Below are 26,812 nucleotides of genomic sequence, written 5' to 3'. Positions count from 1 at the left end.
GTGCAGCTCCATTGTCTTTCCAGACTGGCGGATGCCAACAACCCTTTAGTGGTCGGGCAGTGGTTTTTCTCCATGTCTCGTGTAGCACAATCTAATTTGTTGTTGGAGGCTATGCAAGGGGAAGCTAGAGTTAGGGAACTGTGTGATGTGTTAACCCTGGTGCCTTCTCCTATTAACCCCGGTGCCTTCTCCAGTATTGAGACAAACCAGATTGTTATTGATGTCATCAATGATTTATCCATTGTGGTCAAGTTTAGAGTTGCCACACAGCAGGTTAAGACTGTTGAAATCACAGCCAACAATTTAAGGCTTGCTGGTACCTGTACATTCAGTGATCTGATTGGGAATTCCACAGAGGTGTTGGAACCTGTTTTGTACTTGACGGCACTACCATACTTTGTCATGAAAGCACACTCACCACCACTTTTCTTGTTAGTATTGTTTCTATCATGTCAATAGACATCACAACCAGGTGATCTACATGTAACATTTTTTTCATCTTTTAACCACATTCCTTAGATGTAAGTAATATCTGGTTTAGTGGGCCAAGAATGGATCTATAGCTTTGTTCAATTCTTTGTAGTGGGCTATGAGTGATTGTGCATTCCATTGTAAAATAATTCAACCTGTGATAATGAGGTAAGTATTCATGATGATGTGTTTGGATTGCCTTATGGGAATGACTTGCATTTTGCTAGGTAGACTACATGTACATGTATGTAGTTGCTTGTGCTTGTGGTGTGATTTTGCCATATTCTGTTTTCCTTGCACCAGTTGGTGACTGCGATGCTGTTCTGTGTTTTTTATGTTGTCTAGATTCCTCAGGTCTAGTTTGGAGGTGATCAGTTACAGATTTTTGCAGCTGTTCTCTGGTCATGTACCATTGATAGTATCTCAGATTTGCATTACTCTAGTGAAGTGAGTAGTTCCAAGATGTTTAGCTCACTACAGAGGCACTGGTGTCGGAGGTCCATTTGCGCAGCTGTCCTATCTTCAGTTTGGGTTGTGGCATCCTTTTGTTGTTTGGCAGGTGTTGTGATTTGGGATTATATTAAGCATATACATTGTATGATACTCTGATGTTTTGTATTCCTCTTTCCTGTTAGATAGTTTTGCACCCACAGTGAGCCAATGCACTTTGAGTGTTGTTCCCCACATTTGCAGCCTTTATCCTGATCTTTTTGTCAGCATTGCTCATACGAATGGAATCTTCCACATCAGACACATCTTGTTGGACTGCGCCAATTACTAGCAATATGACCAAGTTGTTGGTAGTTGAAGCTTCATGTTAAAGGTGAAATAATGGGTTAACTCAAAAGTTTTCATATCCCAGTTGGAATGTGCCGGGTAGAGTGGGTGTACTGAAGGTTAGGCAGACAGAGACTTTTTCCAGTTGGCCGTATGTTCTGCAAAGCAGGCGTTTAACCTTCAAAATTCTCAGTTTCTTGTAGGCTTCTGGTATTCCATTGGGATTCCAGTGACAACTGCCTGGCTTTGGGTTTTTTGACTTAGCAAATTTGGTAGTTGAGGCCCATTGGTCATGTTGCCACATGGCTTATAGATTTCTAGCCAAGGCTGGAGTATGACATCTAGCGGTAATACCCCCTTGGTCCTTCTTCATTCATTCATTCATTCATTCATTGTGGTTTATTAACACATGATGGTTTATTAAAAACCATTGAAATATTACAAAAAATTACAAAAAATTAAACCTTAAATCGTAAAACACAAATACTGATATTAAGAAAAAGTAACTGATTTAAAATTTTTATCATAGAAGGTATTGCACTATTTTAAAATCATTTAGTTTTACAACTGTATTGTACATATTTCTCAGTATTCCTCAGATCATAAGATATTGGTTGTTTTGTACATGTACAAAGCCATTTAGTCCCAATTGCACTTTTCTCCAAAGACAGTGTAAAATCTGTACACACTTTATCCCTTATATTTTGTACTTGACTGTAAGCTGGATCGTATGAAAAATAATAACACCCCAATATAATTCGACAAGCCCTCTTTTGGATAAATTCAATCCTATTTACATGGACTTTTGACAGGTTTCCATTAAAAATAATGGTACCATATTCTAATACTGGCCGAATAGTAATGAGGCCTGCCACCGGTAAATCAAAATGCTGAAGACATCTTAGCATGTACATGTATAATTTATCATTACATTTCTTAATCATTTCATTAACATGTGCATCCTACTTTAAGTCACATTGGACTATAATTCCGAGGATCCAGCAGTAGTAACTTCCTTCAATTGATCAACTCCAATTAAAATTGGTACTGATAAACGTGGTTGTTTCGAAAAGGAAACTGTCATTTTATAGCATTTGTGTGTGTTTAACCTCATATTATTGGTATCAGACCAATCCCAAAAATCCTAAAATACATCTTGAATAACAGATGGTCATGTGGGACTCCAACAATCTACCAAGGTTAAGTCATCTACTTACTTGAAGACATATATTGATGAATCGGTACATGCATCATTAATCATTATTGAAAATAGGATAGGCCCTAGTTTGGTACCCTGAGGTACCCCAGCATGAACTGTACTCCATTCAGACCTACTGGTAGTCCCAAAATATTTAACACACTGACGACGACAACAATCCAAAAAAATCAAAATCCAACTGATAATAGTAGGCCTTACATTGTGTTGAAATAATTTTTTAAGCTATAATATTATGGTCCATGCGATCAAACGCCTTCAAGAAATCTGTTAAGACCACTGTAGACGTTGCCTTAGGATTTTCTGCATTTGTATAAATTTCATGAAGTAAGCCAATAAGGTAATGTGCAGTCGACAATCCTTGGCAGTTCCCATATTGGTTTGGGTCAATACTCATTTCTATGTCTTCCAAAAGCCACTTCGCAATAAATGATTCCGCAATTTTCGCAAAGTGGCTAGTCAGTGCAATAGGTCGTAAGTTCTCTAAGGTTGCAGGATGCGACTTAGGGATTGGCACAGTCTCAGAACATAACCACTAATTTGGCACTTGAGCAAAATATGAGTTAACAGATAGCACAACTCATATGGGAATTCTTGTATAATACGCACTGGTAAATCATCAGAGACACCGGCCTTAATTACCAAGTTTAAGTGATCAAAATACCTGGTGAGGTTGGATCTCTGGCAAGTCATCCTGATTTATTGGAAGGAACATTGGTAAAGTACATGCACGCTGGTCAAGGTAAGGTAAATCTGAAGCCACCGAACAAAAATATTCATTAATCCTATCGGCAACCAAACGAAAATGATGTTGGGTGTCCCCAAATTCCATACCAGGGATCACGATCCGGTTAGGACCTTGCTCACAACCAGTCAATATTTTAATCTGATTATACCATTCTGTGGGATTGGTCGTTTTTAAATTACGAACGTGGGTAATAAAGTAGGTCACCTTAGCGTTAGAAATGCTATGTATTGTTTTATTTTGAAGACGGCGTCATAAAACAAGATTCCCATTTCTGAAAGCTCATTGTCTGAAAGCTTTAGTATGGGAGGAAATCCAAGGTTTATCAGTTCTATGCAGGCGGATCGTTTTTGTTGGCAAGTAAGTATTAAGTTTTTCCTTGACTGAATTTTGTAACATGCTACACTGCTTAGAAGGATCATCCAATTGAAAACACCATGTATGATGGGTTATCCAATTTCCAAAGTGCCTCAACCCACTTTCCTTGAAAGGGCGGAAAGTTTTGTTTGTAACATTACGTTGTGTACAATGGGTATCCTGATTGGGGACCCAAAGTATGCAGTTGTGGTCGCTTGTACCAAGTGGAGCATGGACGTCAATATCGGTGTACAAATTGGCATAATGATCTTATCCAATACATGTACATGTACATGTATGTTACCACCCCAATTGTGCAAAATCATTATGATCCAGATTTGACTGAATATTTAAATCGTTGAAATCTACTGCTATAGAAATACCAGCATCCGGATATTGCAACTAAAGAGACTCAATAGTAGAAGCAATATCATCGATATATTCTTGTGCATTATTTTTCCGAGGAGAATAGTATGTAATACAGACTATCAAACATAGAATTTTGCGAGGCAGTCGTGGTGATTTCATTGTTGACTATAGGATTTCCACTCCATTAGGAATCTGTACTGACAACAATTTGGCTTGGAAAGATGTTTAGCGTACAATGCTAACCCACCACCTGAGCGACCATCACACCTTGGCCTCGATAACATAGAAAAGTTTTGTAAGGTATACAATTGATTTGGGGTATCAGGAGACAGCCAAGTTTCATTTATTCCTATAACATCAACTTTGTTAGTGTCCACATAAATTTTGAGTTCATCAAAATTAGCAGTCAGTGATCTTATATTTGATAATAGGAATCTAGGCAAATGATATTGTCTTGAGTCAACTTTACGATCAGATCTCAGCTGAGTTAAATACTCACGACCACGAAAGTTGACTGTTTTTTCAAATCTTGGTCATACAATAACAGGAATTGGTTGCTTGTCACGGAGGATCATAGACTTATCATTCGAAAGTTGAAGTTTTTGTTTCCTGAGACCAGCTTGTTTACTTCTATGAGTACTGAGTTTTGAATTGATGCCAAGGTCCTTGATACGGTACCATACGTCTGGGATGACTATAAATTTATCGCGCTGTTCCTTGATCTGGTAGAGGTGACTCGGAGTATAATAACAGACAGGTTGACAATCTTGTGCCTGAGCGTCTGGACCAGGGTTTGGTTGGACATCAACACACACTCAGAGAAAGTAAATTTTTTGAGTTTCGATTTTTGTCTCACAAACTCTGTGAATTGCTAGGACCTGAAGAAGTAGTTTTCCTGTATTTAGTTTTAGCAGACCCTTGTTAATAGACTTCAAGGCAAGACACATTTTTATCTTGTTGTGACTTTCAGATAAAGCATTTATTATATTGGTGTCGAACGTACATTTTTTGGTGTCGGACTTACGCGTCCAAGCTGACTTTTCAGAATAGAAGGTGATCAGTTCAAACCCAAGCTTGTCTCATTTTTCTACCTTCATGAAGGCTTTAGTAAACTTTCTGAACCAAAAAAAATGCCAAGCCATACAAAAACCATCAAAAGCAACTGGAAAGGAATTGGATGATGGGACATTCAGTGAAACAGTATGAAGGAAAATATTGTCTAGGAGTATTTATGCAAATTCAAACAAGTCATATACTGTCAAACATTTAAACTAAAAAAAGAGTTTTGTACAGTTAACAATCCTTTAGGTAAATAAATCAAATTAAAAGACAATTGCATACATGTACCTGTAAGGTCTTTTGGTCTTGGAACCACGGACGTATATAAAAAAAACCTGGACTTGCAACGCCTTTGTATGAAAAAGAAGCCAACCAGCGGCCATTTTACCGAGCCGAATACAAAGGCGTGGGTTGGCTCCCTACTATTGACGTCAGGAAGAACAAAGGCGGGCATTACCAGGAAAGCTTTGTATTCGGCTCGGTAAAATGGCTGTGAGTGGATTCAATGACTCTATAAGCTGATTAATGTTAATTGTAAAGTACATAACGGCAATTTCCTCCCGGGTGACATCATATGCAGCAATGTTTTTTGGTCAAAGGTGCATATCATTACTAATTTTTGAGAATTATTTTCTGGAAATTTCTAAATACTGAATTATTTTATCAGTTATTTGGTATAGAAAGCTCCTGGTTGATGGCTAAGGGTTTGCGGGATAATTTCTGAAAATATTGAGGCATACCAAAAATTTGTAACTAAAGGAAAAAGAAAATCTGATTTAAGATAAAAATGATTTTTAAAATTGTTATTATTATTTGAATCAAATAAGTAGCCAACCCTGCTTTGTAGCATTTATTGGTTTCACTTTCTTGCCAGAGTAGTGGTTTGCTGGCAAACTCTGGCAAGCTCAGTGACCCTTTGGATTCAAATTGAGTTCTGACCTGCTTACAATAGCAACGTAATACATCTAGGCAGGGAAAAGACACTGCTTGGACAATGCTTTTTGTTCTGGTCTGTTGCATTGTTAAGGCCAGTGCTGCTCAAATCTTTGAAGAAAACATGCAGATGATCTCTGGTAGTGAAATTTGTCTTACAACTGAAACATCTACATGTACATGTGTGTAAACTGAAGGTCAGATAACCTGTCCTTTCATTTCCAGCAAACTTTCTCAAAAAGAAGTGACTTTTTATCATGGCATGTCAGTCTATTTCTTGGTGTGAAATTGATGTGTTCAGTTGCCATCTGAAATTAATACGGTTCCCAAGAGCCCCCTTTGGGCAAGGGGGAGGTTAGAGTGTTTATGATACCAGCGGACCTGCAATGTGCTACGCGTGCGGCATTTGGCTCATTCCCAGCAGTGGCAGCTACCCCAACCAATCAGATGCTGCGTACGTCACGCTGGCTGATGTCACACTTCTCCTTCATCGCCGAGCGTATAGAGTTAGAATTCGAAAAATGCGGGCTGGTTTGTACCTGTTATGTTTGCCAGTCTACCGCACTCTACCTACCCAAACAGTCACTACATATGCAAATTTCCCAGGCACCTGTTATTGTTCGCTGAAAGGATTTCATGCAACGTGGCTTCGCCGCCATGATTGTCCTTCTTTTCTCAGCGCCGTAACGTAACGGACGTGTCTTTCGAGGCATCTTTGATTTTCGAGACCCAAGCAGGGACACTGCCAGGATCTGGCAAAGACCCTGTCTCTTTGGTCAATTGCTGGCCTAGCGAGCCAGCCGGGACTCTCGAGGGAGTACCCCAAGTGAACATCTTATGGGCCCGCCTTATCATCATCATATGCCACGACCTCCGACCGCCATGGCCCAGAGGAACCCATGCGGGGTTCCAGCCAGCACTCCCCCTGGCGACTCCGAAGAACACCCGCCGTTCAACATCATCCAAGAAGACTACTTCTCCAGCGGTTTCCGGGCATACTCCTTCCAGTCCAGGTATCGAAGCCACCGGGTTGGGATCCCTGCAAATGCCGGGACCCGCCCTGCCTAGTGCACCACTGAGTCAAGAAACCCCGCAGCCGTGCAATTCTTTGTCGGGCTCCGCGGAGTCTCTTGGGCTTTTACACCGCCGGGGCTTCAAACTGCCGAAGCCCATTCCAGGCTTGGACTTTCAACTGGGCATCACCAGGTTATCGGACCTCATCTCTCCTGGTCCTCCCACCCGAAACTCTACAGTTCCCACTGACTTCGACCGGGAATGCTCCCAGGTGTTCCACCACCCACCGCCCCGTCTACTAACTCTGTTGTCGGGTCACCTGCTACCGGGAAATTCAAACATTCCCCCTCTTCATCGAGTTCTTGAAATCTAAGAAGAGACACCACTCTGATCAGAGGCCTAATTCTGAGCAGTGGATGTCGGCCTTTCTATCCATTAATGAAGCCTTGACTTCTATCACTCGTCATGTAGATGACAGACCACCACCGGCTTCCATCGCTCTGGACCCGTTCCTGGCAGACCAGACCCTTCCACCTCCTGCGGCTGCAAGTCAACATGACACGGGACAGGGTTCTACACCAGACTCGCAACAGCAGGGCGTTGCCGAGCTGTCAGAGTGGGGCCGCCCCCCATGAGGGCACCGCGCCTCAGAGCGAGGTATGGCTCTGTCTCTGGCTGCGCAACCAGCATTTTTCTTCGGACGAGGATGAAGTTAGCTCCGTCAATACCCTCACTCTGTCTGAGGGCCGCCTCTGGCTCCTTCAGCAGGACATGATTCAAGTGCTCGGCCTGCCATCAGCCCCTCCGCCCAAAGACGACTCTAGCCAGGGCTCGTTCAAACACCATGCAGCTCAAATGTAGTCTAAGGGACCTATTTTTCCTGAACTCCTGCTTGACCGCTCATTTGTAGAAATCTTCAAGTCCCTTGTTAAGTCAAAGCAATGGTGTGCCCTTCCTAAACGAGCGACAGCATTTTATCATTTCCCTTGAAGATTTCAAGAATTTCCTGTGATTTCCAGACCTTCTTGACGCAGCCAAAGACAAATTCTCTGCTGATTCTGGAAAAACATCTGCTAAGGCAAATACCAGGATAAAGACAAGTCCCTGCTGGAATCCACGTTCACAAAGCTCGACAAAGCTTCCCGCTTCAGGCTTCGCTGCACGGCCTTTCTTCTCTTTTTGTCGGAATACATTGCCCCTGCTTGCGAAAAAAAATTCCCCGGTCTCTCCAGATTTTGCAGCTCTAGCACTTCGTGGCCTTGACAAAGGACTGAATAGTACATTCGAACAGTTTGCTCTTCAACTTCAACGAAAAGATCCAACGCCGCTGCATCGATGCGACTAAGAAAATATCCTTCCGCGAACCACCGTCTTTGATTTTGCAGCAAACTCAGCAACGTAATGCCAGCCAAGTTGGGTCCACTTCAAGCCAGACTTTTTCGATGCATCGCCTTTTCGCTGGCCTCTTCAATGATCAAACCAATGCCGGGCCTCATCTCGCGTCATTCCCAAGGTGAGTCAAACCTTCCAGCGCCGCAGGAATTCATCGCGCGCTCCCCGTTCGTTCGGGGGACGTCGCAGATGACTGCTTCATTTTGCCTTCAGTGATCGCCGTTTCTTAGCCCGTTGGCGCCACCTTCAACTGTTCACAGGGTTCTGGAGAAACATCACTTCGGACAGCTGGGTCCTTTCAACTCTCGCCCTTGGATATTCTCTCGAGTTTACAAGCACCACGCCGTCCAAGGCGATACTACATCCTGAAGTCATTGAACAAATTCATACGTCCAAAGAAGTTTCGTATGGAAATTATCTCGACAGTGGTACACCTCCTACCGGTTCCGATCCGTTCCACACTAAATGTGGGGGAGGAATTTGACACCTCCACGGCTGTGTTAACATGTGAGGCCAAGGAAAGAAAAGGAAGCATCAGGAGGACCAAGCGGGGTGCAGGAAGCCTCTGCCATCCAGTCACACCAGGGCCCAGGGTTTAGCGCCCACAGCTTCCGCATTGGCACAGCTGCTGCTGCAGCCATGAATGGCATCCTGTTGTCACAGACTAAGACCCTGGGGTGGTGGAAAACCCAAACCTTAACCCCCACACTCACTTATACTCCTCCGAGTAGGACGTCTGCTCCTCTGTTCCTTTGGTTTTGTTTTTTGTTTGGGTTTTGGGGACAGTATTGTCTACCGGGCAGCAGAACACATGGGTCACATACCTTCTCGCGGAATCCTCACATGGCTGGGCATCCGGGGAGCCAGAATATCCTCAATCCTTCCATATGTCAGGGCCCAGCTTCAACACACCTGCACCTGATGTGTTGGTGGTCCACATTGGGACTAATGACCTCTTCACCATTGAAATGTCTCCCTTATGACCGATGTCTCCCTGATGTTGAAAAATATACCACAAAATGTCTCCCAAGTGACCTATTTGGAAATATTAAAGGATAGGCTAAAGGATAAAAGGGCCTTGTGCAACCTGCTCGCTCTACAGAGTTCAGCTGTGTAAAGACCAGACAATGAAACAATTCAGTATATGTAATACATTGTAGTCATTGAGTCCAAACATAAAACAGCCGTTGTGCTTCATGCATGTGTACAAGTCACATGGCCAAACTTTCCACAAAACTTTCACGGCAATGCAAGTAATGAATTCAGTTCTAATGACAAATTTTTGAACTGACTTGGAGCCGACACTTGGCCCACACGTACTACGAGACAAATCTGTAAATGCAAACAGGCCAGAACTGTGCATAATGGTAAATGAACGATAAACGTTGCAAAACGTTTAGGACAAAATTGAACTTACGTTCTGAGAGAGCAAACTCCTGCTAGAGAAAGGCAAATTGTCACGTACGCCACAGCGAAGTATGTCGCATAAATGTAGCGTACGAGAATACCTTCATGTCTGGTACAAACTAATGGACTAGAACCCATTGTTGCAGACTAATATTGATGAGGATATGGTTAATTTATGCTTATGACCATGAACAATCACTGGGGCCACTTCACACAGAAAATGCAACGATTTAAATATTATGTCGGGACTGTGTTGAACGAGTAGGAACACTCAAGGTTTGTGAGAAAGTGCGTGGTGTGGAAACCTGAGTTAAAGTCTGACCACCACAGAAACGTGAGAAAGCTTGACATGAGCAAGTTTACTAAATCAGAAAAAACCTGTGTATGCCGAAAGACACATTGTAACTGATCTCAAGGTCATAAGATCTGCCTCTTTGTTTGCATTATACAAGTAAGTATCTATCATTCCTTCATAATTGAAGCTACAGTAGGTACCAGCCTTTTTTAGGCCTTCTAGAGTAAACTTTACGAGTGAAAAGACCATGGGATCTTCAATTCCAGCCATTTTGTGTGCCCAAGATAAGGATGTTTAACCTCTTCAATAATTGGTGCTGGGGAATTACACTTTTTACTCAAATGAGTTAAATAATCAAAGGGGTCTGCGTTTATGTGCTTTTTCTATTCCCCTAGCCCAATCTGACCACTGTAAGAAAGCTCCCAAGTACAGCTTCCCTTTCCTCCCTTACATGTAAGTCCAGCATTACACTCAGAAGCTGAGCTGCTGAATGCCTCAATTCTGGTGATTCCTCTTCCATACTTGAAGCCCAAATGTCATTGCTGAATATGATCTGCATAGAGACAACAAAACTGTCATGATCTGCACACAGACAGCAAAACTGTCATGATCTGCACAGAGACAACAAAACTGTCATGATCTGCACAGAGACAACAAAACTGTCATGATCTGCACAGAGACAACAAAACTGTCATGATCTGCACAGAGACTACAAAACTGTCATGATCTGCACAGAGACAACTAAACTGTCATGATCTGCACAGAGACAACAAAACTGTCATGATCTGCACAGAGACAACAAAACTGTCATGATCTGCACAGAGACTACAAAACTGTCATGATCTGCACAGAGACAACTAAACTGTCATGATCTGCACAGAGACAACAAAACTGTCATGATCTGCACAGAGACAACAAAACTGTCATGATCCGCACAGAGACAACAAAACTGTCATTATTACTATTTTTAATTTAGACATATGAGAAATCTAACCCTAATGCAAGTATTTCACTTTGAGTAATATTCTCTGTAAACTTAACATTGCCACGTCTTCCGGGGAAAAATATCGGCCAGTTTCTAGGAATTTCGTATGCTACATGTACATGTAGTTGTACTGGTTTCCCGAGATTATAGCCATCTGGGAATAAGATCGGCCAGTATGGTGCCAAAGCCAGCCTGGGTTAATCAAAGCACCAACTGCCTTGGTACTTTCCATGCACTTGATAACTCTGGGTGTCAAGGCGATGTGGGGTACAACCCAATTGTTTTCTTTTTTCCAGTCTACAGTGAAAGCATCTACTGTTTCACAACCTGGATTATGGTATCTAGAATTAAACCTTGCGACTTGTTTATTGTAATAAGTGGCAAACCTGTCAACTGTATGAGGCCTCCACAAAAAATGAGAATACAGTACTTGATCAGATATACCCCAGTTGTCCTGATCCATTTGCCTACTTAGCATATCAGCTTTTTGGTTTGGGGACCTTGAAATCCACTCCATATCTATGCGAATATTATTACTCGAAAATGCTCAGGCCTATCTCCTGAAGTTCAGGGTTCATACTTCCACGTGCTGCTATTCGCACAACTGCTTGGTTATCTGTAAACCACTTAGTCCGGCGGTTGGACAGTTTACACACAAACGACTTGAGAACTGAGTCAACTGCTTTGAGTTCTTTCCATGTGGAACTCTTCCTAGACTGACTACTGTCCCAAGATCCCTGGGCCTTATTACCCAACGTTACTCTACCACATAGCCACTATAGCCCTTGTTACATGTACTTGCTTCAGATTACACTATACCTTGTTTTATAGCAGTAATTATCCTGTAGGGAATTCTGATGGTACCTAAACTGAGATTGATGTCATATCCAAGCCATTCTAATTGTCTGCTGGATCCCAAATACTGAACATTGGAAACAAATCTAGACCGGATGATGTCTGAGGGAACCTGTGTGTGTGTTCTTGCGCTCTTTGCCGGTAGATACAAACCCAAGCCCATCGTCAAGAAAAACTATGATTAATTTTCCTTCACCCCTTCACTTCTTAACTTGCGGGCAAATTACTTTGATGAAAATATAAGATGCACCTGATAGGTCAAATGGCCACTGCCTAAATCGCTAAAAAGGCAACAATTTGCCATTTTCCAAGCAAAACCAAGAAATTCTCGATGGGATGGACAAATATCTACAGGAAGATCGCAGGTAAACGGCAATACCGTACATAACCTTTGTTCACTACATTGGAAACAAATTCTGGTGGGTGTATTAGATACTAAAAGTTCTTTTTGCTTTTAAGACAACCATCAACCCTTATGGAAAAGATGGATGCCTGGATTTTCTTCATATTCATTTTAACTATCACCAACATCAAATTGAATAGAATCAGAATACAACTCAACATCGGAATTGAACGTAACTTTACTGTTTTGAGCTTGAACATCTACTTTGGTCTTTGTACTTGGGGCAGGTGGCCTTCCAATTAGATAAGCTCCCGCACACGAAACACGCTCCTCCAAAACCCTGAGGCATGTTGACCTGAGCACTGTTACATTGGGACTGCTCAAAGTGATGAAAAGTAGAAGCAGGACGTTTGTAAGAGCTCTTACCCTCTTAGCCTCTGCTGCCCTCTTCTGCTTCATCTTTCTGGCAGCTTAATTTTCTGCAAAGGTAATCTTGTCATCATCCAAGTCTGAAGTAGAAGCAGGACGTTCATAAGAGCTCTTAACCTCTTAGCCTGCCGGACTGCTGCCTCTGCTGCCCTCTTCTGCTTAATCTTTCTGGCGGCTTGATTTTCTGCAAGTGTAATCTTGTCACCATCTTAGTGTGCAGCCAGTTGATGCTCCTTATACTCCGTAACCATGGCCCAACCGTACATGCTGGAATCAGCCACATGAATCAACTTCTGTCTCTTGTTGATGGTACTGGACAGTGTTGCTTTTTCGACCGACAAGGAGGGGTTGTCGGCACCTAACTGGTCTCCCTCAGTTTAAACCAAGTCTTTGACTTGCTTAGAAAATAATAAATAATGCTTAGTATATTCGTGAATAAAATTCGGGTGAAACAGCGGCGATGGAATTAAAAGGATTCAATCTTTATGTAAAGATAAAGTGTGTCTAGCCTGTGCCAGACCAGTGTGAAGTGAATCTCCTATACCCTGTGCACCCCCACAAGAGTATGCTACGTGCACCACTGAAACTTCCATTACACATTTCTCCAACCATTCACAGCTGTACATTCCACCCTTTATGCTCAAAGAAAACAAATATATTCTAATTCATACGCAGTCACTCACACTTTCTTTGGTATATATTCATCATAAATGGGTGTGTTCTTTTGATGACTTTGATAAAGTTTTATATTTGGAAATAACTGGTTTTTCCTTTAACAAAACCTCCTGACTGAAATATTGGGTTTCTGGAGAAGTAAGGAGATACCGATATATAAGCCTTTTGGTTGAATACAGGGTACGTGTACATGTGTGTGGAAATCATCCACAATCAGTTGATTAAAGTTGTTTTTTTCTTTTGTTGCTTTTCAGGCACTGCAGTGAGAACGCATCTGTGCTGGTCTACTGACACCATTGTGCTGTCTTGGGAGGGAGCCAGCAGATAGACCATGCCCAGCCATTCCACTTTGTCACTCATCTAGTGGTCACTAAAGGACACCATTCAGGTTGATGGGGTGTGCTGATGAACAGTTGACCGACGGAGCAGGAAATTCATTAAGGCAGTAAAGGGGTGAGTTTCTATCAGGCCATTTTCGTCTTGTCTCAAGAAAGTTTTATGTCGCTGTAATACATGTACATGCATGCATACATGTGCATGTGCACAGCCATGTTTATTTGTTGCATACTCACTGAATTCAAATTCACACCATGTACATGTACTTATATCTGACCAAAGGGAAGCCAAATGAATTAGTTTCTTTTCAATTTTGAAAATATTCAACTATTTTTCAACTTTACATTTACCACTTTTCAAATCCTGACTCTAAATAAGTACCAGTTTGCATGTACATGTACAGTATGACTATGGATGTCACATATCATTTCATATTGGTTAGTTTCAGGTTTAGTTTCATGTCAGAATAACAATGTCTAATGTCAGTGTTTTTTCTTGAATTGTTCCATACTCAATATTGTATCCGTACTTCAAGGAGAAATACAGTAAAAAGGTACAATGGAGTATCAGTGTACATATACATACATGTACACGTACATTGTATGTACGTGTACATGTACATGTACCTTGAGTTGTATGTATAGCACTTTCTATTGGCTGTAGAGGAAAAAACAAACGCTGAACTTGTTTTTTTTCTTTTTTTGGCCTACTGTCTCGGCAGTTATTTTGATATCATCTACTGTTTCTTAAGCTTCCAATGGTGACATCATAATAATATCTTCATTGTCCTTCTTCGTTTCGGCATTTGGTTCCTACTCTCATGGCTTCTGTTCAGTTTCAGTGACGCCCACACATACGGGTTCAAGTACGTTTTCATTCATTTGTTTTACATTTTGTTTCATGCTCAACAAACCTTCTCACATACCGGTACCACTTCAGCATGTTGGCGTGGAAGGTCTTGACTGTACCGTAATCAATGTTTCCGACTTTGGCTAGTACAGGGAAAGGACCTATAACCATAGTAATAGTTTGTTTTGGTCAGTATGTAGGAGTAGTAATACGAGGTCACCGTCATTGAAACTTTGGGCTCAACTTTTTGCATTGTAACAGTGTTTGTTCATATCTACGTACGTTTGCAAATTCTGCTGTGCAATTTCCCATGTCTTTTCTAGACGCTCGCAGAGATCGAGAACATGTTGGTGTGTAGTTTTAACTTTGGGACTTTCAACTTTACCCGTCCAAAGTTGGTGTAATATAGCTATCGGACTATGGACTGTGTGACTGTAAAGTACTTTGAAGGGTGCAAATTTCAAGCTTGAGTGAGGGGTTTCATGATATGCAAAGAGGAGAGGTCCAGGATAGCGATCCCAATCGCGCAGCTTTTCTGCACGAAGCCGTTTCAACATTAGTTTAAGTACACCGTTCATGCGTTCAACCAAACGGTTGCACGAAGGATGTAATGGAGTAGTGGTCATCTGTTTTATCGACAAGAGCCTACTCGTTTCTGGAATAGTCCATTGACATATGTCGTAGGAACGACAATATTTCGTGAGCTACAAAGTTAATTACGTTGACTCGATATTTAATAGGAACTACAAGTTGAGGACTCGCATCTCCATATTGGAAAGTGGGGGATTCGAACTTCCTATACAACACACCGTCAAGCCAGTAGAAAGTGGAAGTTGATCCGTATTTGTTGCATTTCTGATTGCCCTTCTCTGCAATTTCTCTTATATGGGCCAACGGATCATTAGCTAGTTCGCTCATAATTTCAGATTTCGAGATGACTGGAATACTTTCAGGTACCTTAAGTTTCCTTAATGGTCTATCCTGCGCAGCTCGTTGTGCTCGCGTCATTACTGCGCATGACATAGTATCAACGCGCCTCTCCAAATTGAGTGTTTGAAGAGACACCACATTGCCAGAGCAGGTCAGGATTATTCGGTGATCTGACACCTGTTATGTTACCTAATATGACGTCGTACACTATTTGTCTCATGCCAAGCGCGTCAGTCCAGCCAACGAAATAGGGTGAGTCTAATTTAATTCTTGCGACTGGAGGTACGCGAACAGTTACATCGACAAGAATACACGACTTTTCGGCACCAGTGAGTTGTTCATCGGGAACAAGGTAATGTTTTATAACTACTGAGCTACAGCCGCCGTTGCATATACATTAACTTAACATTCAACGTTGTTAACCCAATCCGTCTGTGACTGGCATCGTAGAACAATCCGAGTTTTTACACGCCGCGCTCATTACAGGGAGTCCGTGTCTGCACATCAATGTTGCGTAACCCTCTTGTGTACAACATTCAATGAGCGGGGTGAAATCAGGCAAGGTCGATATACATGTATAAGCTACAGTTTCTGTTGCACTAGGTGGACCACTTTCTCTAGATTTCGTGGCTTTCTGTGTGTTTTGCTCCATGTCACATTCAGCCTCAAAAAGGCCAGTAATTGCTGAAGCTATCACGTTATAGCGACTTTCTCAATTTCTTTAAACTTACTGCAGCAGTTACGGGCTATGTGACCCGGTTTGCCACATACAAAACATGTACGGAATGATACATCTCATGGCGTGTTGGCGTTGGTGATAGGTTTCAATGATTTGGCAAACAGTGCACTATGCATCTGTTTCTGATCTACATATAGGAACCACTTACATGTATTTGAATATTGGCCGTACAGTTTGCTGTTCCCAATAAAGGGAGCAAAGCTGCCGTGAGCATCCGTATACTGCTCTGCAAATTGGGCCATTTCCATAACATTAGCCGGTTTATGCTCTTATTGGAAAAGAGCTACATGTAAATGATCACTGCATCAATTCATGAACTGTTCCCGCAAGAGTAAATCTTTCAGACCGTCATACATGTACATGTATATCTTAGGTACACGTGTATTTTGGCCATAGCAACCCAACGCATCAGTAGGTTATCAAGACGGACTGCAAACTGTGGCGCACTTTCGTCTTTCTCGGGTTTGCCAACCGAAATTTCTCTCTAAAGGCATGCTCATTTAGGTGGAATTGCTTGAGTAACATCTCCTTGAGCATTTAGTATTTGGCTGACTCATCTGAACTTAGCCAAGAATACACTTTGAGTGCTTTGCCTTTCAGGAGAGCACTTATGTACATTTTTGGCCCATGTGCATGTGTACTGTTCGAAATGCCCTGACATATTGCAACTGCAATCAGACTGCACATTTGCTATCTTGGCAATTGGGCAAACGCAATGGTCGATACCACTCTTCCATAATTCTCTCAATCAGCTTTTGAGGAATTTGTTCCGGCTAAGACATTTAAAACAAATTCAAACCAATCAACATTGTAAAATCTAAGAAGAATGATGATGCCACTACGCTCTCTAGGTTGCAAAACATCTCTAGATATTTCCCAGGAGTGTAGCCATTGCATGATTAAACGATTAAATCCCATAACTAAAAGAGCATCTCTAGATTTATTTGAGTTTGCCAATCAATTTGGTTGAATTTATAATGATAAAATATCCAGGGTGGATACTTAATTCTAATGACTTTTTTACCTTGCGACATGTAGTTATCAATGTAGTCTTGTAATTTAAACGTCTGCTCATTTTCAGTTAAGTGTGAACCTGACTCATGATGTGTAATTATAAAAACACCAAACAAAATAAATAAATCAAACTTAATTAACACATTTTTAAATAAGCAAGCATGGACATCAACTACAGTCAACTTGTGATTAAAGTTAACAAAAACAACACCTTTTTTGCCAAGTTTCCCAATTTAATAGATGCTTACAAAGTGCCTAGAGTTAGAATGGACTTCTTTGTACACCGTTGGTCTAGCGATCCTATGTCGTTTTATCACAACCAACTCAACTTTGGGGTATATTGTACCACTATGGCCTGTGGTGTCGGATGGGACGTACTCAATGACTCAAACTCATACATTTTAGCTCTGTTTAATTTCCATGTGTATTACATGGTTAGAAAGTTCTTGTTTGATTGCAAAATACCCATCCCCAAAGATAACGTGTTTGGCGCTTTGAACAATAATTGAAATCTTAGAAAGTTTAACGATGGGTGTTTATTGTTTAATGTTGACTGGACTTGATCGTTTAGATAGGCACGAGACACCACCACAAATGGATTAGGCACCACCTTTTATTATGAAAATGGATGCAAACCAGTCCCCGGATGCTATTACAACAAACGTGACTTGGGAGAACACGGAAAATACATATATCTTTATGTGACTTACATGGGATTTGGCATTCCTGTTCCCCCAAGAGCGTCAGGACACCCAAGCCATTATACAATGACTTGCATCGAACAATCGGATGATAGGAAACTTGCTTGGCAAGATTTTATACCAAAACGACTCACTTGACGAACGCCGGCTTGACTGCAGTGAATGAATCGATCAGAGCTTATGTGTACGTGTTGAGCGCAAGCACAGACCAAAACCACGGTATTAGCCCCGGCTAGAGGATTAGATGCACAACGACAATTTGTAAACATTAGGGAATCTCTCAAATTGGTTCTCGATCTAAAGCGATCGATCGATCAGTTTCAAAACTCATTATAATATGCCAAAACGTCTTTGAACTTTGTTGTATCACCTGAATGGGCTGAGAAAGGGATGCGAATTGCCTCGCCGGATTGACCGTGTCAGACTGGGCTGGTTGCCGGTGAAAAAGGGGATGCGACTGGGCTGAGAAAGGAATGCAACGGTTTGACCGTGTCAGACGGGGCAGGTTGGCGGTGAAAAAAGGGGATGCGAGTGGGCTGAAAAAAGGATGCGGATTGCCTCGCCGGTTTGACCGTGTCAGAGTGGGTTGGATGCCTGTGAAAAAAAGGGATGTGAGTGGGCTGAAAAAAGGATGCGGATTGCCTCGCCGGTTTGACCGTGTCGGAGTGGGCTGGTTGCCGGTGAAAAAGGGGATGCGAGTGGGCTGAGAAAGGGATGCGAATTGCCTCGCCGGTTTGACCGTGTCAGACTGGGCTGAATGCCGGTGAAAAAAGGGGATGCGAGTGGGCTGAGAAAGGAATGCGAATTGCCTCGCCAGTTCGACCGTGTCAGACTCGGCTGGTTACCAGTGAAAAAAGGGATGCGGATTGCCTCGCTGGATTAACCGTGTCAGATAGAGCTGGTTGCCGGTGAAAAAAGGGGATGCGAATGGGCTAAGAAACGGAAGTGAATTGCCTCACTGGATTAACCGTGTCAGACGGGGCCAGAAGCCGATGGAAAAAAGGGAATGCGAGTTTGGGGTGGAATTTTCATTCTATTCAGTAGGTGGCGCATGCCTAATACGAGGTGACAATTCAATTGAACCTGTAGAAGTACCCTTTTCTTCACAATTATTTCTAACGTTTCATTCATTTCTACATATGAAAATAATACTTGATATACCTCTGATATAAAGGAGATATGATGATGCCGCTATAACATCTTAGATAAGAAGATGGTTTCAAAATGTCTGTAGTTGTAATTGCCAGCATGCACTTCAATGTTGTTACTGGGAAAACGATTTAATAAACTTCACTTAAAGTTTACCTTTGCCAAATAATGAAAATTATCGGTCAATATAGAACAGCAAAAGTGAAAACCTTAAACATTAGGTTTTTATTGAATTTACATTTCCAAACTAAATTAAAAATTAAACAGATTTTAAATTGATACGGCGATGAAAGATTTCTTTAAGTTAACTACATGTACTTGTTTAACATACAGTTCAGCTGATTTTTCTGTCACGGTCAACATTGTTAAATTATTTGTGATCTTTCAGATTCAAAATGAATGAAACAACCATCCAGATACACGAAACAGGAAATTTTCAGACTTGGAGGTACAGATGTGACATTTCATATAAATTACATGCAAAAAACTATCCAGCAATAGTTGCACTAGTGCTAACATCCCTGTTTTGTATTGGTCTTAAAAGTCAGTTTTTTGATGACCATGGTTGAACTGCTAAATGACAAAATCATTGAACAATGACAGCAATATTCATGTATGCTCTCTTTTCAACGTTTCTTACATCTTAGCTTGTACAGTGTAATTCAATTGTTGCATCGGTACTGATATTCAATGTTCCATCGAAATGTATTTAATGAAATTTCAATTTCAGCATTTTTCTTTTGTTATCCTTATGTTTGTACACAGCCCATCCCACGAAATAAGGGTTTCTATTAAAGAAAGTGTGGGTTTTAAATTACCGAGCCGAAACCCACTCCTGTTTGTTTATTTATTATCAAACAATACCACCGTGCATGAACATGATTAGTCAAGTGGGGAATTAATAAGTAGTATTGTTTGAATTCACCGATGCATGCCAGGTCGTATCCCTTGGCATATTTTTCTATTTATATGCCTGCTTTTGTTATCCTGTGTTGTTTTACAGGCTTAGATATTTTTACTTGCGACAAGAAATTGTTCTAGTGTGTCCTGTCAATACTCAACCCTCCAATCAGTACATAAGTTTGAAACAAGATGCAACACTACCTCTGTGCTTAGGATGAAGAATAGCTAACTCTTACATTCATCTCAGCTTTCACAGTGGCAGTTTGTCTTCTAGGAGCAAAGAAACCAGGCAATAGTTGTCTAAGATGCTCAATTATTTCCATGTAAACATGGAAATGCAGTGCAGAGTTAACCTGGACAATGTCATCATACAGAGAAAATCCATCTCTCGATTCTATCATCTTCAACATAGAAATTATGTCGCCTTTCGTGAAGGCCATTCCAAGCAGCGACGTTTTCATTTATTTCCCCTTTCTGCAGGCTACAGTCAAAACCATGCATAGTAAAAAAATATCCTTTCTCACCAAAATTAATGTGGCGTGCAATGCCCATGACACTCTCCCTCTGCTGCTGTAATCTTTTGGCAATTTCTCTGGATCAGCAGTCACAGTTTCGGGGATCTGGGTTGTCAAATTTTTTTTCAATACCGGTAACTGTCTCATGCAATGACTTGTTGCTTTTCCTCTCTGTGCCTCGCTTTCTGATGTCATGTGGAAGTGCACCATTTCCAACTTCGAACTCTGTAGCTGTCAAGAATGACTGGATTATGTTCTATTTCTGCAAGCAGGGGATTGTTGTCGGGGAATTCTCTTGCGGCCTGCTCACCATCACATGCTTCTCCTGTCCAGAGGTGACCAGCTAATCAGTCTCGTTTCTACCTTGTTGTTCTTGCTCGTTTTGTATGTTAGGCGTAGTGTAATTTTTGGCTGGTTTATCATTCATAGGCCTGTCTCGTGGTCGCTATTAAAGTCTCTACCTGATGGCTCTTTTGAAAATGAAAGGAGACGTATACATCTTGATTTTACAGCATTTATACGTTGTTTAACGTCTTCTGACCCTGCAACGCTGCTATTGTTCCGGAGGGATTTATCTCCAAACAATAAACTTAGAAAGGCTGTCAGCAATATTGCTCGTCTTTGGTGTTCTCCTTGCCTAAATAAAAAAATTTCCCTTGCAACAAGTCCTTGATTCTCAAAGTGTCAAATGGTTTCAACCTTTTTTTTGCATCGTTTTCGATCTTGATCAAGGAATGTGAGTGTTGATCCATTTATGGGCTCCGCGTCGAAATTATTACACCAGTAATTCCAGTCGTCCATGGAAAAGTAAGGACATTTTCAACTAATTATTATGTCCATTGATCCGCTATAGGTCTTTCCCAGCTGAACTCAATTACACGAAAGGCAGTCATGAATTTTAGATCATTGTCGCAAACTGTAACCCTTTCCAAAGTGAGCAAATTCCACAAAGGAAACAGCTGACCTGCAATGTGCTACGCGCGCAGCATTTGGCTCATTCCCAGCAGTGGCAGCTACCCCAACCAATCAGACGCTGCGCACGTCACGCTGGCTGACGTCACACTTCTCCTTCATCGCCGAGGGTATACAGTTAGAAGTCGAAAATCGCGTGCTGGTTTGTATCTGTTATGTCTGCCAGTCTACTGCGCTCTACCTACCCAAACAGTCACTACATATGCAAATTTCCCAGGCACCTATTATTGTTCGCTGTCGGCGGCCACCTTCTACTGTTCACAGGGCTCTGGAAAAACATCACCTCGGACAGCTGGGTCCTTTCAACTCTCTCCCTTGGATATTCTCTCGAGTTGACAAGCACCCCGCCATCCAAGGCGATACTACGTCCGACCCCTGTTCCCCACAACAAGGACCAATGCGTGGCACTGGAGTCAGAGATAAATTCCCTTCTTCAAAAATGGGCTATTGTTCATGTTCAACCCGACCAGCTGGGAGTGGGGTAAGTTGTTTCAACATTCTTCTTCACACCCAAGAAGGGAAGAGACAACTGGCGTCCTATCATCAACCTGAAGTCATTGAACAAATTCATACGTCCAAAGAAGTTTCGTATGAAAATTATCTCGACAGTGGTACACTCCCTACCGGTTCCGATCCGTTCCACACTAAATGTGGGGGAGGAATTTGACACCTCCACGGCTGTGTCAACATGGGAGGCTGAGGAAAGAAAAGGAAGCATCAGGAGGACCAAGCGGGGCACAGGAAGCCTCTGCCATCCAGTCAAACCAGGGCCCAGGGTTTAGCGCCCACAGCTTCCGCATTGGCACAGCTGCTGCTGCAGCCATGAATGGCATCTTGTTGTCACAGACTAAGACCCTCGGGTGGTGGAAAACCCAAACCCTAAACCCACACTCACTTATACTCCTCCGAGTAGGACGTCTGCTCCTCTGTTCCTTTGGTTTTGTTTTTTGTTTGGGTTTGGGGACAGTATTGTCTACCGGGCAGCAGAACACATGGGTCACATACCTTCTCGCGGAATCCTCACATGGCTGGGCACCCGGGGAGCCAGAATATCCTCACTCCTTCCATACATGTATGTCAAAGCCCAGCTTCAACACACACCTGCACCTGATGTGTTGGTGGTCCACATTGGGACTAATGACCTCTTCACCACGCCGGTGAAAGAGATCTGGGAGAGGCTGGAGGAGGGCCTCAAAGGCATTTACCATTTGCTCCCTAACACTACCATCATATGGTCAGATATTCTGTTGCACCTTTTTTACTATGGCCTGGAGCGCTCTGGAGTTGGCCAGAGAAATGTCAATGACCTTAATAAATATGCACATAGGCTGTGTAGACACCTAAGGAATGACCCTGCCTTAGTTCACTCTGACAGCATAAACCCTAGCCAACATTGCATCTTCTGGCGGGATGGCTTACATCTCTCCCAGCTAGGCAACAAATTGTTCGGCCTGAACTTAGTCGCTGCTAAAACTTTCTTCAAACACAACCCTGGGCCATCCTCCATCGTCCCCCCATTTCCAAGCCCTAGCCTTTGTATAATACATGTATATGCATATGTTCGTATGGTGTTATATCCATGTAAGTGGGGGGGTGTAGCTGGCTCGAGAACAAAGTTGGAACTTGTTTGGCATGAGTCACGTCCTGTTTTGGGCCTAAAAGCCCCAATCGCGGGGTGGCTTCTCCCCTGTGGCCCCCTGTACCTTTGGGGGGGTTGGGGTGGGGGCAAACTTACCAGTGGCGACTTGCCGCACACACAGTCTCTCTGTTACTGGCCACCAGTTAAAGGTTCGGCGTCTCCTGCCCGTTACTTATGCATCACAAAATCCGGCGTTTCATGCCCGTTACTTATGCATTATTAAATTCAGCATCTCTTGCCCATGACGCTACAGAGAAGTTCTTTTGTGATAGAGGTGCTATGTTGTTAGCACTGTGTACTTAACTTATAACTAAATTGCTGCCTTTACATTTGTATGATTTTAAAGTGATTCTGGGGCCCCATGGCAATATCTTTTAATCTATAACATTTTGCATTTGTTATCTCAAGTTGTGGCTGCAATAAACGCTCGGCGAGAAAGGGCTGAAGCATACCCGAGATCCGTGTTCCCGTGTCCCCTCAACTTCTCTGGGACAATACCAATATTCTGGTACCTGAACAATACATTTATGAGATTACATGTACTTCCTTATCTTTGCATTGAGTGGCACTGACACTGGCTACTACGAAAAACTCACCCTGATTTAAGAATGAGAAACGTAGCTCTGCTCCATGCAATATACAGTAAACTCCGGCTAAGTCAGCACTCTTGGGACTCAAGAAATTATGACTACTTACGCAAAGGCTGACTTGTGCTCTAAGTCGCCATTTTGCTGTCTTACAATCAGGCAATCTTTGGGCAGGGAACCAGACTCTGTTCAATAAGGCGACCCCCAAAATGGACAGAGTGCATGCATGTAGCACTAGAGGGGTTACTGGTATTGATGTACTCATGCTGGCCGATTATGAACACGGCCTGTGCTGCTAATAAACAGACATCAGTGGGACTTGTTACTTGACACTTCTTGGCAACTGCGGCGAAGGAAACTGATAGCGAAGCACGAATTTTGACATACACAAAAGAATTTCTGTGGTTTTGTGGAGAAGGGACTTAGAAAAACATGCCGACTTATACGAAATGACTTAGACGAGATATGACGAGTTACGCGATGCCGACTTAGTCGGAGTTTACTGTAGCTACTGTATACCCCAGACAGGGCTGTCCTCATGCAAAAGAATTACCCTTACAAACCAACAGCTTTAGAGATCGGTAACAAATCTTCCAAAGGATCCTCAACGTACCCGTCCTTTACCAACTCCGATTTCCATCCACCGTGCCTTGTAAACAATCTGTCTGGCATTTCCGCTTGGGCAGCAGTGGTTGCTCCCCTGGATTGGAGGCAATGCAAGCCAAAACTCTTCATATCTGCAACAAACACAGGGCTAAAACCTCAAGGATAACTTCCCTTACAATTGAATCCGAGTGTGGCTGATTAATACCCCTCAATTTGTACCCGCCTTTAATGTTTGACTGAGCATGAAAAATAAAGGCGTCTGATTCAGAAAATTCAGCTGCAGATAAATATTTCTGTAACAAATCTACTGGACTATACCTAGAATCTGTCTTATTTCTGACTATTTGTCTACCGTCTCAATACTGTTCAGTTGTGCTTGACAGAATGAGCACTGTGAAACCCTCAAAAATAAAAGAAATGCCATGTTCATACTTGGGTGGTGATACCCTGCGGTGGTTGGGTACGCTTAAGTTTTAAGCTAGGTATTGATCGCTTCAGCAATTAAAATACTCCAAATAAAGATCAATAACTGGCACAAAAACTTATTCTCACTGTATATTAGAGTTGATTTATTTCTATTTGAAATCAAGTTGAGAAATTTGGGACTGTCCCAATATTGAGATTGAGAAAATTTACACTATTGCGGATACTAATAAATAGAGTTGACAGTGATATGGATTGATTGACCTGTAATGAAAAAAAGCTTATGGTGTGATCATTACAAAAATAAAAAGGTAAGTCATAAGATATGGCAGAGCCAGTGGGCAAAGGGATAATTCAAGGATAAAAGGATAATTGGTCACTTGGGAGACATTCCCATAGGAACGTGAACAAAATTTTCAAACTTTACCGTCCCATAATTCAATATTCCCTAATCCGATCTTAACCAAACTTTGCATGTTTCCCTTTCAGACCCTAATCTATCACCTCTCAAAATGTGGACCGTAAAAAATTTCCTCCTTTTAGTATTTGGAGCATTAGGGAGACATTTCAATGTCAATCCCTAACGACCGATGTCTCCCTAATGTTGAAAAATTTACCACAAAATGTCTCCCAAGTGACCTATTGGAAATATTAAAGGACAGGCTAAAGGATAAAAGGGCCCTGTGCAACCTGCTCTCTCAACAAAGTTCAGCTGTGTAAAGACCAGACAATGAAACAATTCAGTATATATAATAATCATTGAATCCAAACATAAAACAGTCGTTATGCTTTGTGCATGGTCAAACTTTCCACAAAACTTTCATGAAAATGCAACTAACGAATCCAGTTCAAATGACAAATTTTTGAACTGACTTGGAGCTCACACTTGGCCCACACGTACTACGAGACAAATCTGTCAATGCGAACAGGCCAGAAATGTGCGTAACGGTAAATGAACGATAAACGTTGCAAAACGTTTATGACAAAATTGAACTTACATTCTGACAGAGCAAACTCCTGCCAGAGAAAGGTAAATTGTCATGTACGCCACAGCGAAGTATGTCGCATAAGTGTAGCGTACAAGAATACCTTCATGTCTGGTACAAACTAATGGACTAGAACCCATTGTTGCAGACTAATATTGATGAGGATATGGTTAATTTATGATTATGACCATGAACAATCACTGGGGCCACTTTACACAAAAAATGTAACGATTGAAATATTATGTCGGGACTGTGTTGAACGAGTAGGAACACTCAAGGTTTGGTGTGGAAATCTGAGAGACTCCTAGAGTTAACAAAGTCTGACCACCATAGAAACGAAAGACACATTGTAACTGATCTCAAGGTCATAAGATCTGCCTCTTTGTTTGCATAATACAAGTAAGAATCTATCATTCCTTCAGAACTGAAGCTAGGTACCAGCCTTTTCTAGACCTTCTAGAGTAAACTTTACTAGTGAAAAGACCGTGGGATCGTCAATTCCAGCCATTTTGTGTGCCCAAGATATGGATGTTACCTCTTTAATAATTGGTGCTGGGGAATTACACTTTTTACTTAAATGAGTTAAATAATCAAAGGGGTCTGCGTTTATGTGCTTTTTCTATTCCCCTAGCCCAATCTGACCACTGTAAGAAAGCTCCCGAATACAGCTTCCCTATTCCTCCCTTAAGTCCAGCATTACACTCAGAAGCTGAGCTGCTGAATGCCTCCATTCTGGTGATTCCTCTTCCATACTTGAAGCCCAAATATCATTGCTGAATATGATCTGCATAGAGACAACAAAACTGTCATGATCTGCACAGAGACTACAAAACTGTCATGATCTGCATAGAGACTACAAAACTGTCATGATCCGCACAGAGACAACAGAACTGTCATTATCTGCACAGAGACAACAAAACTGTCATGATCCGCACAGAGACAACAAAACTGTCATGATCCGCACAGAGACAACAAAACTGTCATGATCCGCACAGAGACAACAGAACTGTCATGATCTGCACAGAGACAACAGAACTGTCATGATCCGCACAGAGACAACAAAACTGTCATGATCTGCACAGAGACAACAAAACTGTCATGATCTGCACAGAGACTACAAAACTGTCATGATCTGCACAGA

General features: G+C 42.0%; 2 protein-coding genes across 11 annotated transcripts in view; one reads left to right on the top strand and one right to left on the bottom strand.

Annotated features, from left to right (window-relative positions):
- Positions 1 to 26,812, bottom strand: part of LOC110988129 (uncharacterized) — a 498,416-nt gene that overhangs the window by 310,126 nt on the left and 161,478 nt on the right. The window lies entirely within an intron of this gene.
- The window catches only part of LOC147799527 (uncharacterized), an 84,445-nt gene that overhangs the window by 16,639 nt on the left and 40,994 nt on the right, over positions 1 to 26,812 (top strand). For 5 of the 8 annotated variants that reach the window (XR_015424933.1, XM_087135122.1, XM_087135121.1 and 2 more), the window contains exon 3: positions 13,577 to 13,775. The exons of 2 other annotated variants lie outside the window; for them this stretch is intronic. The gene's annotated coding sequence lies outside the window, so the exon portion shown is untranslated. Of the gene's footprint in view, positions 1 to 13,576; positions 13,776 to 14,190; positions 14,212 to 26,812 lie in introns of those variants that run through there. One more of the 8 variants, XM_087135124.1, reaches the window with a different exon arrangement.

The sequence above is a fragment of the Acanthaster planci genome, linkage group LG03 (genome assembly GCF_054643075.1).
Source record: "Acanthaster planci isolate LZ-2023a linkage group LG03, COTS_SCS, whole genome shotgun sequence".
Lineage (NCBI taxonomy): Eukaryota > Metazoa > Echinodermata > Asteroidea > Valvatida > Acanthasteridae > Acanthaster > Acanthaster planci.
This window is presented reverse-complemented; position numbering and strand designations above follow the sequence as displayed.